This window comes from Triticum aestivum, chromosome 2B (genome assembly GCF_018294505.1).
Source record: "Triticum aestivum cultivar Chinese Spring chromosome 2B, IWGSC CS RefSeq v2.1, whole genome shotgun sequence".
Classification (NCBI taxonomy): Eukaryota; Viridiplantae; Streptophyta; class Magnoliopsida; order Poales; family Poaceae; genus Triticum; species Triticum aestivum.
Genome location: NC_057798.1, coordinates 254,494,627 through 254,499,227, shown reverse-complemented (window position 1 = coordinate 254,499,227; position 4,601 = coordinate 254,494,627). Strand labels below are relative to the sequence as shown.

General features: G+C 44.7%; 1 long non-coding RNA gene and 1 pseudogene across 3 annotated transcripts in view; one reads left to right on the top strand and one right to left on the bottom strand.

Annotated features, from left to right (window-relative positions):
* Positions 1–1,692, top strand: LOC123044634 (uncharacterized). Of its 2 annotated transcripts, none has more exons than XR_006420210.1 (3): positions 1–37; positions 144–266; positions 846–1,692. It is a non-coding gene; the product is annotated as an uncharacterized lncRNA (long non-coding RNA). The 2 variants fall into 2 exon arrangements; XR_006420209.1 differs by lacking the exon at positions 1–37 and having other exon boundaries at positions 44–266; positions 846–972; positions 1,348–1,692.
* Positions 1–2,410, bottom strand: part of LOC123044633 (uncharacterized) — a 7,396-nt pseudogene extending 4,986 nt beyond the window's left edge. The window contains exon 1 of the transcript XR_006420208.1: positions 1,719–2,410. The product of XR_006420208.1 is annotated as an uncharacterized protein (transcript). The remainder of the gene's footprint in view (positions 1–1,718) is intronic.
* Between the last annotated feature and the right edge of the window lie 2,191 nt (positions 2,411–4,601).

Sequence of the window (4,601 nt, the reverse complement as noted above, 5' to 3'; positions counted from 1 at the left end):
AGCACGTACAGTTTCATTGTGTAAAAAATAGTAGCAGGTGAGTTTTTATTCAAAGAAGTCTCCACCAGTCGACCTACATATATATACATGCCTAAATGATCTCTTTGTTTGTAAACACTTCAATATTTTGGTACTTTCCATAGGTGGGTATTTTAGCAGTTCAGCTATCTGAAAGAGAAAATGAGTTGCTTCAGCAGAAAACCGAGGTCATGACATTAGCCACTTCACTGAAACCGGTCAGTTCATCACTTCATCTTTGTTCGTTGGTAAGATCTGTATTCTGTTGACCTTTGTAAACACATTTTAGTATCATTATCCATTCAGTGTTCTGTTTACAGTGTACTATTAAATGCCATTTTCCATGTGTATTTTTGTTGATTGCTGTTGGATTTGGAGGCAAACTAATTTCCTCCTAAAGTATGAATTATCTGCCATGTGTATGACTTTGAAATCTTCAGTTTGAAATTATGAAAGTTTGTTCCGCTCTTACATTAAGCAAGTGTCTAGAGGAAGTTTTGCTTTTGTTTAGGCTCGAGAAACAAACTATCACGCAGTATTGTGAATTTGAAATGGTGCTCTTCTCTTCCAAAAATGCATAGCAAAATTTCAGGGACCTGCAGATAGTTTCTTGAGTAACAAAATTTAGGAGGCCTGACTAATTTTATTATGATAGTTCAGACATGCTGCCAATGAAATTCACCCTTTACAGAAAACAGCAAGTTGTTTACTCATGTGTTGTTCTGTTATTAGACTGTAGGGATAAGTTACCTTTTAGTTTTTACTACACCAAGGTTAAAGCTTTGTTTTCTTTTCATAACTGCGCCATTTTCTTCTACAATTTACAGATATTCTTTTTTTTTGAGAGTACGCCAAAGGCATACTTTTATAAAAGAGAGAAAATACAATGTACAAGAAGCCTCGAAATGGATGCGAACATCCACTCTCGACCACACCCCAGTACAACCAAAGCAGGTGTACTCTAAACACCCCATTACAGATAATTATTTACAGATGTTCTCATAGATTTGGGATGTAACAATGGTTAACCTGCTCTTCATGTTTTTTGATAATTGCTTTGACCATCTGTTAATTAGGCATTACTATGTATCCGGCTTTTTCTAAGATATCTTTTATGCCATCATGGCACTGAACCATGAGTGAAGCAATGATGTAAACAACTCTGGGGTATAACCATTTGGCTGCTGGACTAAACATTACATATTTAGTAACTATTTCAAAACACAAAATTTCATGATGAAAAAATCAGCTTGTCCATTTTCTTTTATGGCTTGACTCTGTTCAATCTTACAGAGAAAGGGACTGTTTTCTTCTTTTGTGACATGACAGGAAGCAAGGTCATGTGTAAGACGGAGGAGGAAACTGATTTGGCTCTTCATCACGTTGAGACTGTTGCAGCCATGTGTGATGTGTCAATTTCTATGATGGGACAAAGGGTAGAATCAGGATGATATGGCTAAGAAATAGTAGCAAATAAGTGACTACTAGGGTGTCCGTACTAGCAACATAAGTTACATAAATTTATTGATCTTGAACTAATTTGCACATTCTTTATTTATCCGTAATTTAGTTTTGCTTCCATCCGAAAAACATTATAAATCAGTAATAAAGATATGTACGGATGAAAAACTATGTAAATATTAGACAACTATTTATTAACAATTATTTGATGTCGATTGAGACGTGCGTTGCACGTTTACTAGTCAGAGGAAAAGGGAGGAGGATCCGGATTACAACTTCTCAACAGACAGACTCCGAATAAAAATGACTCCTTTTGGACTACGATTGCTGCACAAACCAAAATCGATATCTTCAAATTGAACAAGGAAAAGGACTGTTCGCCGGCGCTACGGCTCCTGCGAGATTATTTCACTCAAAACGCAGCCAAGCATAATAGCTCAAGCAATGAGGTGGTGCCAACCAAGGACAGCGGTGCCGGCCGGCGGAGAATGGCAGGGGTGCGGTGTGGGGCTGTCGCAGGGGTGTCGGCGGATGAGAGTCGTGGTAGCCGGTCGCGGACTGCAGGTGTTTGGTAGGGGGTTGTGGCAGGGGATGGCAGCGGAGGAGAATCGTGGTGGCCGTGGCGGACGGCAGGTGTTGGGTAGGGGTTGTCGCAGGGGATAGTGGCGGAGGAGTGTAGTTGTATCCGGCGGCGGACGTCAGGTGTTGGGTAGGGGGTTGTCTCAGGGGATGGCGGCGGACGGCAGGTGTGGGTTAGGGGATAGTCGCAGGGGATGGTGGCCGGAGCCGGACGACAGGTGTGGGATGGGGTGTTGTCGCACGGTATGGCGGCGAGGGAGAGTGGTGGTGGCCGGCGGCGTAGTAGGGGAGGGGTAGGCGGTTGCCGCAGGGGATGGCGGCGCCTGCGGTCCCCTGGAGGAATGGATCGGCAGGGTTCCTCATATGCTACCACATCCAGCGACTTTTATATTCCTCCTATAGCGTTTGGGCCGTCTCGCTGGATCCGCTAGCGAGCATCTCCAGCCGCGCCCCAATAGGCGGCAATCCCTATTTAGCGCTGCAGGCGCCGGTTTCTACTGTTTTTGCTAACCGGCGCCTGCAGCAGGATCTCGTGGGCCGGCCCATCTTTCATTCGACCTAGGATTCGAACCCAGCGTCGCTGGTTATCAGTGATCGTGGGGAACCAACCTGACTACCTCACTAATTGTGATAAGACACACGTTTTCAATCCATTTCTATCTTCCTTTTTTATTTATTTTTCTTTTTTCGCTGTCCTTTTCTTCTTTCTTTTTCCAAATTAGTAATTATTTTCTTCAAATAGATGAACTTGTTTTCAAAATCCATGAACTGTTTTTTTAATTTCTTGAACCTTTTTCAAATTTGATGAACTTTTATATTCTTTTTTGAATTTTTTTCTCAAAATTGATGAACTTTTTATTCAACGTTGATGAATTTTTTTCAAAATTGATGAACTTTTTCCAAATCCAATGAACTTTTTATAAATTCGACGATTTTTTTATTCAAATCAATGAACTACTTTCATTGTTCGATGAACATTTTTGAAAACCAATGAACTCTATTGAATCTTTGAACTTGTTTTGGAATACATGAACTTTTTTAGTTTAGATTAACTTTTTCCAAATTCGGTGAACTTTTTTCAAATCGATGAACTTTTTTTCATATTCGATGAACTTTTTTTATTCAAATTGATGAACTTTTTTTATTCAAATCGATGAACTAATTTTATTGTTCGATGGACATTTTTTGAAAATCAATGAAACCTTTTGAATCTGTGAACTTTATTTAGAATACATGAACTTTTTTTATTTGGTGAACTATTTTTGCATGTGCATGAACCTCATTTGTAATATGTGCACATGTTTTTAAATAATTGGAAAATCTAAACGCTACAGTGTAATGCGAATTAATAGTGCGTCTATGTTTCTATTCTTTAAAATGTTCACGCTCTTAAGAATCACTATAGTTAGGTTGGTCAAGTGGTTAGCCTCGCTTTGTGGAAGCGTGAGGGCGTGAGATCGATCCTGATTGAGAGCATTTTTTGCGGCCGCCTTTTTTCACGCTGCGCCATTATGGGCCGGCCCATCCAGCCGCGGCTGCACGCGCCGGTTAGCTTGCGCGGCGCTGAAGGCGCGCAATAGGACCTCCCCCAATAGGCTCCAGACTTTTTTTTGTTGCCGACGCCCAAAAAACGGCCAGTCGCGTCCTCGGGAGCCCGTTTTTGTTGGTTTTGGGTCAAAACTGGGGTCGGCGGACGCAGACGAACCCAGCGCGCCGGGGGACACCTGGGGGCGCCAGGAAAAGCGATTTTGTCGCGAACGGGGATTAGCTCGCCGAGTCAGCGAGACGTCGCTTCGTCGTCCTCATCGCCCCGGTTCCCGCGGGAATCAATGCCAAGGCTGTCGCGCCGGTCAGCCTTCATTGATACCTCACGGGAGGTGCAGTGAAGGCGCCCCCGACTCGCGTCCCGCTCGCTCCCGCCACGCGTCGCCTGGCATGTAGGCTCTCACCGCCCCGCTTCGGCTATAAAAGCCGGCCTCCCCACCGGTAAACGCCATAGTCGCCACAACTCGCCTCGTCTCACTGCAGAAACAACTCTCCCCCTCTTCTCGCCAATGAGCAATGGCTGAGCGATACCCCGGCAACGCCGTGCGGCGAACTACTTCAGCCGGCGCTTTCTCCACGAGGACGAGGCATGCCTCCTCTACGAGGCCGACTATGTTGGGGAACGTAGTAATTTCAAAAAAAATCCTACGCACATGCAAGATCATGATGATGCATAGCAACGAGAGGGGAGAGTGTTGTCCACGTACCCTCGTAGACCGTAAGCGGAAGCGTTATGACAACGCGGTTGATGTAGCCGTACGTCTTCACGATCCGACCGATCCAAGTACCGAACGTACGGCACCTCCGAGTTCAGCACACGTTCAGCTCGATGACGATCCCGGGACTCCGATCCAGCAAAGTGTCGGGGATGAGTTCCGTCAGCACGACGGCGTGGTGACGATGATGATGTTCTACCGACGCACGGCTTCGCCTAAGCACCGCAACGATATGACCGGGGTGGAATATGGTGGAGGGGGGCACCGCACACGGCTAAGGAA